Here is a 9,644-nt window from a genome sequence, read left to right as displayed (position 1 = left end):
ATAAATAAATAAATAAATAAATAAATAAATAAATAAAAATAAAAATGAGCAAGTGAGTTAAATAGACAACTCTCCAAGAAAGATTTATGAATAGAAAAAAAGCATATGAAAAATGTTCAACATCTCTTAACATAAAGGAAATGTAAATTAAAACTATAATGAGATACCATTTAACTCTAGTTTGGAGGCTAGGATCAAGAAAATAACAAATGCTGGCAAGGCTGTGGTGAAAGGGAACCCTCTTACACTGTTGATGGGAATATAAGTAGGTACAATCACTGTGGAAAACAATATGAGGTTACTCAAAAAAAAACAGTAATCCCACTCCTTGATATTTACCCAAAATGTAGGAAAATAGTCAGAAAGACATGTGTACATCCATGTTTACTGCAGCATTACTCATAATTTCTCTTTTTTTCTTTTTTTGGAGAGGTTTTTTGTTTTTTTTTTTCTGTTTTTGTTTTTGATAGGGCGCATGTGCTCGCCAGACAGAGAAAGACAGAGAAACAGAAAGCGAGAAATCACCCCACCCGTGGGGATGGCCACACTTCAATCCCCTCTCTTCCATTCTCCTCTCGGGATCTTGGGCACGCACGCACATGTGCCCAGCATGAGTTTAAGCCACCGGGTCCAGAAGTCTAACCGCCGTTGACTACATGGGATTCCAGCGACATAGCCATTACGCCAACTGCTGGTCCCACTCATAATTTCTAAAACATGGACCCAAACTAAATGTCCAAGACTGATGACTGGGTTGAAAAACCTTGGCACATAAATACTATGGAATACTTCTCAGCCATAAGAAACAATAAGAGTCTGTCATATGATTCAAAGTAGATAAATATAGAAGACTTAATGTCAAGCTAATTGAGCCAGACTTTGAAAGACACACACTGTATATCCCTGCTCAGTGTGTAACAAATGTCTGCACTCTGTGGCAGAAATTGAAAGAGCCAAAGATATGATAAAAGAGAGGATAAATTTAGATACCAGAAACTAAGAGAGTGGGGTGGGGTGTAGAGGGTGAGTGGGAGGGGCAACGGGAAAAAAACATTTAACAGATAAGAGAATGTTAAATTTCCTATTGAAAATGATGTATATGGTAATATCTTTGATTTGAGTGTCATACTACATTCATACTTTGAAAAATCATATTGTGTATTATAAAGATTTATGATAAAATGTAAATAAAGAAAACTAATGTGCTAAAAAAAAGAATAAAACACATAAGATAGTTTCTATTGCTGAAAAGTTAAAAAAAGAAAGACTAGTAGGGAAAAAGTAACAGTATATATCATAATGTAGTGCTCTTTGTAGAAACCAATGAATATGGTATTATCCTTGATTTGATTATCACAGACTAAATGCATGCTTAGAAAACTCAGACCACACAAAGATGTACAATTAGATGCAAATAAAAAATTATAAAATAAAATAGAAAAATAAGAGAATTCACTAGTCCCAGACTGAAAAATTTACTAAATAACATTATTCAGCAAGAATAATGGTATACCTAGAAAAATGGAGACAATAAATAACGGTGAGGAAAAAATGCTGGTGAGGATGTTGGTAAATCTAACTGAACTTCACATGTACACATACAAGGCAACCTCAAAAGCATGTGGAAAAATAGATTAAAACACATTTTTATTTTGATGCAAATATTTTTTACATCAAAGCATAGTTTTTTCATAATACACATTTTCCATGAGCTTTTTGAAGACTCCTTATACACATGTCAGAAACATAAAAAGCAATTGCTATGAGAAACAAAGATCAAATACTATTACAAATTGTTTGAGAGGAAGTGGATTAAATAAGATTTGGTCAATGCAATATAAACCAAGAAAAGAGTAAATTACATAAAATCAATAGTGTAAATAAGCATTAATACATTAGTAATCATAATAAATACAAAAGGTTAAAAGTGCCTCAAAGTAGATTTTTCTTAAAAAGAGTAACATCCAGCTTTTTTTTTTTTAATGTGAAGAGCTACATTTGAAACATAATGACACAGTAATAGACAAATATCAATCAGGTAAATATGGATAAAAAGACAACTCGTATCACAATATTCAAATCAGAGCTTTAAGTGAAGAGGCATTAATAGAAACACACATACATAAGATTAAAAAAGCACTTGGGGCTAGCAGGTGGCGTGGTGGTTAAGGGCACTGGACTCCCACATGGCCAACAGTGGTTTGATTCCCGGACCTGGCAGCTTTCTTTCTCACTTTCCCCCTCTCTCTCTTTCTCACTTTCCCCCACTCTTTCTCTGGCTCTGTTCCTCTCTGGTCAAACTAAAATAAATAAATTAAATAAATAAACTTAAATAAAATAATTCTTTAAAAAAATTTTAAAAACATTCAATAAGAAAATAAAATTAACATTTATTCATAAGTATTTAGCAACAAAATCTCAAAATATATAAGATAAAAATGAGCGTATGACAAGGAGGAATTGACAAATCTACAATCATAGAGGGAAATTTTCATATATCTTTCTCAAAGATGATATATCAGACAGACAAAAACAGGATTAAGGATTTATAAAATATTTGGACAACATAATTAAAGAACTATGTTAAAACACATACTAAATGGGGCTGGCAGGTGGTGTGGTGGTTAGGGTGCTGGACCCCCACATGGTCAGCTATGGTTCGAGTCCCAGACCTGGTGGCTTGCTTTCTTACATTCCCTTTATCTCTCTCTCTCTCTCTGTCTGGTCAAATTAATAATAATAATAATAGCAAATAAAATTAAATAAATAATTATTTTTTTAAATTAAAATAAAACACATACTATATGTAGAATCCTGGACATAATGAGTAGAAAATAGAAAAAAATGCATTGTTTTCAAGCACAAATAGAACTATCAAAAAAAATTTAAAATACCAGGCAGGCAACAGAGAAAATTCCAGGAAATATAAAAGAATGTTCATCACATATCCATAACATAAAAATAATAATCTAGTAGTCAGAGGAAGTGAAAATAAAGAAAATTTTTAATTAAATATACTATAATAAAAGTGCTATATGCCAAAATTCAAGATGTTTCTAAAGCAGTATTTTAGCCTTCAATGAATTTACCTACTGAGAAAGATTAAAAATAAATTACATTCATATTCCATTAAATATTGGTGGAGAAAAAAATATCTTTATATAAAATAAGAGTAAAGATATAATAAAGGGTTCTAGCAGGTGGTGTGGTTGTTAAGGCACTGGACTCCTACATGGCTGACCATGGTTTGAGTCTTAGACCTGGCAACTTGCTTCCTCATTTTCCATCTCTCTCTCTTTGTCTCTCCCTGGTCAAATTAAATAATAACCATCATAATAAATAAAATTAAATAATTCTAAAAATATATATACTAAAGATAACAGAAATTAATAAAACAAAAAAATAAAAATATGGATGATGTCATCAAATTCTATCTGGATCCAATGGAAGGACTTAATGAAGGGCAAAGCTGTCTCTGCTAGTAGAAACAGAACACAAGCGGGAACAAGCAGTTAGCGTAATGGCTGTCGCTGGACTCCCACATAGTCAACCGCGGTTCACGTACCGGACCTGGTGGCTTAAAACTCATGCTGGGTGCGTGTGTGCCCAGGATTCCGAGAGGAGCATGGAGGAGAAGGGATTGCAGCGTGGCCATCCCCCCTAGGGGGTGATTTCTCACTTTCTGTCTCTATGTCTCTCTCTGTCTGTCTGACGAGCGCATGTGCCCTATAACGAAAAACTCTCAAAAAAAAGAAGAAAAGAAAAGAAAAGAAAAAAGAAAAGAAAAGAAAAGAAAAGAAAAGAAAAGAAAAGAAAAGAAAAGAAAAGAAAAGAAACAGAACACAAGCCACATATAAAATTTAAATTTCATGGTAGTCACACTAAAAAGATAACAAGAATTCCAGCTGGTGGCATGTTAAGGTAGCTGGATTCCACATGGCCAACTGCACACTTAAAGTCCTAGACCAGATAGCTTGAAGAACATGCCGAGTGTGTGTCCACGTATGCCTCAAATCTTGAGAGTAAAACAGAGAAAAAGGCATTGTCACTGCTGGTGGATACTTTCTCACTTTCTCTCTCTTGTTCTCTCTGTCTGTCTCTCCCTGGCAAGGGCATGTGCCCTTGAATAAATTTTTAAAAAGTAAATAAAAAGGTAACAAGAAAGAGGTGAAAATAGTTTTAATAATATGTTTTATGTAAGTCAATATATCAAAAATATCAACATATAATCAGTATTTTCAAATTATTAAGATATCTTACATTCCATTTCCATGCTAGTCTTTAAATCTGGTTTATACTTTATATTTGCAGCACATCTCAATTAAGACTAGTCCCATTTCCAGGCTGGCAGGTGGCTTGGTGGTTAATGGTGCTGGACTTTCACATGGATGGCCGACCACAGTTTGAGCCCCAGATCTGGCAGCTTGCCTTCTCACTTTCTCTCTCTCTGCCTGGTCAAATGAAAAATAAATAAAATTAAGTAAAATAATTCTTTTAAAAAAAAGAAAAAAAAATAGACTAGCTTCATTTCCATTGCTCAGTAGTCACATGCTACTGGCTGGGATCTATCAAATCAGCAGATCATACCTGTGCTCAAATGACATGCCATATAATTTCAAAATTCTTTGGCCTTTGCAGTCACCTTTTATCATATTTGATTCTTATTTATTTATATTTTTTTGGAGAGGTTTTTGCTATAGGGCGTGTGCGCTCACCAGATAGACAGAGAGAGACAAAGAGACAGAAAGCAGGAAATCACCCCCAAAGGGGGAAGGCCACACCACAATCCCTTCTCCTCCGTTCTCCTCTCAGGATCTTGGGCATGCACCCACACGCGCCCGGCATGTGTTTAAGCCACCGGGTCCGGGACTCGAACCGCAGTCGACTACGTGGGAGTCCAACGACATAGTCATTATGCTAACTGCTGGTCCCATTTCTTTTTTTTTTTTTTTTTATTTGTTTCTTAATTTGGCCTTTGGGGTCAGATAAAGACTTGTATATCCATTGTTGTTTTATGTGCATTTTGGGTCCTGGAAGATGGTGGAAGATCTTCAGTTAACTTGCTGCCAGTTTCTGAGTAAACCTTTCCAGCCAGAGGTAATGGCCTCGTTTATCAGTCAAAGTTCTGATGGCTGCATAGTTGATGGCATCTCAAAGATCTACCTACTTTTCATATCAGCGTTTATACAACAGAGCTTCTCTACAGGCATATCTATTTCCCAAGAGTTTCAGGTTGAAATAAACAAAAGGCCTGGATCCACCTGAAGATAAATTGCTTTAATTATTAGGCAGATTGTGAAGCTCACTGTTTCAAATAACTCGTCAGTACAGTACCCAGCATCAGCAGTGGTTCCACTGTGCTATCTCTCCTGGGCTATCATGAAGCCTTAATATCAATGAAATGCTTTCATTTAGGACTAGCTTTATCTGTGTGATTTGTTTATTTCTTCAACAAAGAAAAGTGATCTCATTAACTGCAGGAGGAGCCTATGACTTCCTGGTGTTGCAATGTTTGCTGTTTGATATACCAGCCCAAGAATGAGTACTGTGGCTAATACATATAGAATTATCACAGTATAATTATTGTTTATGTCTTAGAATTGACATAATAAAGCTATATAATACCTACCAACTTGCATTTTTTATACTTTATGTGAGATTGTAGAAGAGGATATAGTGGTTAGGACTAATGACATTTAGACTGATGTCAAACTACTTGCATTTGAAAGTCTGCTTTACTAGTCACCAGCTGTGTATATGAACCTCAGTTTCTTCAACTTTAAAATGAGAAAATATTAATTAAAATTGCAAAAGGATTGCACAAACTAATGTAACAGGAGTGGAAGTAACACAGTCTCCAGCACTCAGAAGTATTTCATAAACATTAGCTAGGTCACCGTGAGCTAGCTCCTAATTCTCTCACACAAACTCAAGAGCATTAAGAAAGTGACTACATGCTGGAAAGATGTGGAGTGATTAAATGTAATTTTCTTTTTTTAAAAAAAAAGTGACCATCTAATAGCATTTCCAAAGCCCTAAAGACAATTGCCTCCAAAAGAAATTTCAATTGACCTGCTTCTTTAAAATGTTTATCAGAAAGGTTTCTCTAACTGTGATGACATCACTTTCCTTAGATCTGTATTACAAAACCTTGCTAACATGTTGGTTTAGAATCCCTCCCCCTTAGCCCCCCACCTCCCCCCAACACACACACTTATATCCCCATCATCAAGAATCAAGCCAGATTGGGAACCAGCAGTTAGCTTAATGGCTATGTCGCTGGACTCCCACGTAGTCGACCGCAGTTCACGTCCCAGACCCGGTAGCTTAAAACTCACACCGGGCGCGTGTGCGTGCGTGCCCAAGATCCCGAAAGGAGAATGGAGGAGAAGGGATTGCAGCGTGACCATCTCCCCTGGGGGATGATTTCTCGCTTTCTGTCTCTATGTCTCTCTCTGTCTGTCTGGCAAGTACACGTGCCCTATAGCGAAAACCTCTCTAAAATAATAATAATAATAATAATCAAGCCAGATTAAAAGCTCTCTAAAAAATTGCGGGGAGTTGGGGGGAGCTGGTAGGTGGCATGGTGGTTAAGATACTCCCAACATGGCTGACTATGGTTCAAGTTCTGGATCCAGCGGCTTGCTTTCTCTCTCTTGCTCTCACTCTCACTCTGTTCCTCTCTAGTCAAATTAAAATAAATAAAGTTAAATAAAATAATTATGTTAAAAAGAAATAAAAGTAAAAGCTCTCTAAACATATTTGGCATCAATTGGTGGAGTAACCCAGTCTTGATGTCAGTTCCCTTAATCTTATCTTTCTGAATCAGGGATAGGCATTGTAAGACCAAAGTTTTTAAAATTGTATTTTTCCTAACCATATGAATTTTTTCATACCATTTGCTCTGGGTAATGGGAGATTGGTCTTAATTGGGAAAATGGAATAATAGGGTTTATGTAAGCAATGGGAGTTTTACCACAAGGCATTTCCTCCCTTTACTGTGAGGATGAAACTCATGTTAGACACCCACCTATCTGGTGGTATTTATCCCCCCACCTTGCTACTTAAATCCATACCTCTGTTCTTTCAGGTTTACATTCATTTCATACTTATAATCTCTGCCGAAATAATAATATTCTGGAACTAAATTTGCACTTTTGTCAATTAATCGAGAATGTAGTATAAAACTAGATAAGATTTTGCAATTTTTCCAGTAAATCTGCTTCAGTCTTAAAAATATCTAGTGTGTTGGGACCAGCAGTTGGCATAATGGCTTTGTCGCTGGACTCCCATGTAGTCACCCGCAATTCGTGTCCCGGACCCGGTGGCTTAAAACTCACGCAGGGCGTGTGTGTGTGTGCGTGCCCAAGATCCTGAGAGGAGAATGGAGGAGAAGAGATTGTGGCGTGGCCATCTCCCCTGGGGGGTGATTTCTCGCTTTCTGTCTCTCTGTCTCTCTGTCTCTCTCTGTCTGGCGAGTGCACGTGCCCTATAGCAAAAAAATACATATATATATCTAGTGTGTGCCAGGTACTGTCCTATTTGTTTTGCATAAACGATGGTCTTAATCCTCACAACAGCCCTATGAAGGAGATATTAACAATTCTTCTTCCCACTTTGTGTATAAGAAGAGCAAGTTCTTAAAGAGGTTTAAAAATCATCAAAATTCTCATAGTCACAAAGTCATGAAGTTGAGGTTTAAATGCCGATGTCATTCCAGAGCCTAAGCCTTTAACCACCATGACATTTCCTGCCTCTCACAAAACAACACTAGTAGCATATGTAAAATCAAAAAACTTCATGCATTAAAAAGGAAATTTGTCACATTTTAGCATATCTTTCCAACCAAAAATATGTAAATACCTAACCCTAATTTATACATGTCTTAGAAACCATATGCCTTATAAATCACTGGGGACACAGGCAAGACTATCAAATTATCATGAAAATCAGCCAAAAGGTCAATGTAGCTTCCACATGGTTACTGTGGTATTTCAGTATTTTTATTTATGAATTAGAAAGTATTTTTCCCCCTTCTATGGCCCTAAGTTATAAAAAGGTAAAGATCTTGTGCTTTAGATGGTGTTTATTTTGTTTATTTATTTGGCTGAGCAGGAAATCATTATCGAAGCCCAGGCTCGAATATGTGCTATACACAAAACAATTTATCTACCGGAGTTCATGGGCAGCTGGATTGGGAAAAAACACATTAATTATCATTCAAGTGGAAATGCCCCCGTAGACATACCATTTAATTAACAGAGAGGCCAGTATTGGAAATGAATAATTTGAGGCAAGACAGAGATGTGTGAGATAAATCCTTAGGTGATTTAGAATATTATATGTGGATAAACATTTTAAAGATACATAAAAATGTATCTCTTTAAATTCCTTGTAAATATAAAAAGATTCCTTAGAAAAAGACCCTTCCGAATCTTTTCCTTGCCTGTATTAAAAGTCGTCACCTGTGAGCAGGAAGCTAGTTGCATTCTGCAGGAACATCAATTCCTTTAGAGGCTAGAAAATCCTACTCCCTTGAATTCAAACTCTGAAAAGATGAGAGCTAAAATCACTTCATGTAGCCGAGTTCTTCTATCTTCAAAAACCCTTGAAATGTGTAGCTCTGCCAAGATTATAAATAGAAGTGAGATGGCAGCAGTGAATTGATCATTCTGCTAAATGTGCTCATCCCATTTGGGATAGTTTTATGAAGCATGGCGGCAGCTGGGGCAGTGATGGCTGCTCCGCTGCTGTTGCTGCTGCTGCGACTGCTGCAAAATGCCTTTCCATTTTTTATTTCTTTACTGAGGAAAGCCAGAAGAGATTTTCCTAAAGCATAAAAAAAATAAAATTAAAGCTGAAAGGCTGATTTTTGGAGCAGTCTGAGAGCCCATCAGAGAGTCTGAAATGAAATCACATATATGCAGTGAGAGTCCCTGAAAATAATCTCAAATTCAGATTTCTGAGAGAGAACTAGAAAGTTTGGCACTACAGGTGAGCTATAGTAGGTTGTTGAAACACTGTCATATTTTGTGTTATGATTCTTGAAAATTACACCCTTAATAAGATAGGCCAAATGCCACATCTACCTGGGGAATGGGAAAGGCACCATAGGGGGTGAAGGGAGGAGAGGAAGTTATGGGTTTCCATTTCTAACCTTGGTATTTACTTGCAACAATATGTAAAGCAAGGCACATTTATCTTCAATGATCTTGCCTATTTTGTTTTTCCCTCCACTTTTAGCACCTCCTTACTTTAACAGCACTAGTATCAGGATTCTAATTTAATTCAATTTCTATTGGGAGAAAACATACACACATGCATATGCATACAACATCTTCATAATAAACTCTTTTCAGCACTGGAATAAGAAATCAGGGGAAGGAGGGAATGGGAGAAGGATCAGCTGATTCAATTTCAGCCTTCTTGCCAGGTTTTACCTTCATTGTGGAGGAGGCCTTTCATTCTGGTTTTCTGCATCATCCCAGTGGGCACCTCTAGGAGACATTCCCTAGCTCAGCTGAGATACTTTCAACCAAGGTTTTCAAAATTCCAAGAATTAATAAAGGGAAATAAACATTGAGAATGCAGAAATAACCCAGACTACAAAGAAGACCATCTGTCCTTCCCTAATATTTTTTCAG

At 36.5% G+C, this 9,644-nt stretch overlaps 1 long non-coding RNA gene across 1 annotated transcript in view; it reads right to left on the bottom strand.

The window, feature by feature from the left end:
• LOC106736178 (uncharacterized) overlaps nt 1-9,644 on the bottom strand; it is a 20,376-nt gene that overhangs the window by 1,516 nt on the left and 9,216 nt on the right. The gene's annotated exons all lie outside the window — the stretch shown is intronic.

The sequence above is a fragment of the Tupaia chinensis genome, unplaced genomic scaffold (assembly GCF_000334495.1).
Source record: "Tupaia chinensis unplaced genomic scaffold, TupChi_1.0 Scaffold000674_2, whole genome shotgun sequence".
Lineage (NCBI taxonomy): Eukaryota > Metazoa > Chordata > Mammalia > Scandentia > Tupaiidae > Tupaia > Tupaia belangeri.
Note: the sequence above shows the minus strand (reverse complement) of the source record. Positions and strands in the feature narration are given on the sequence as shown.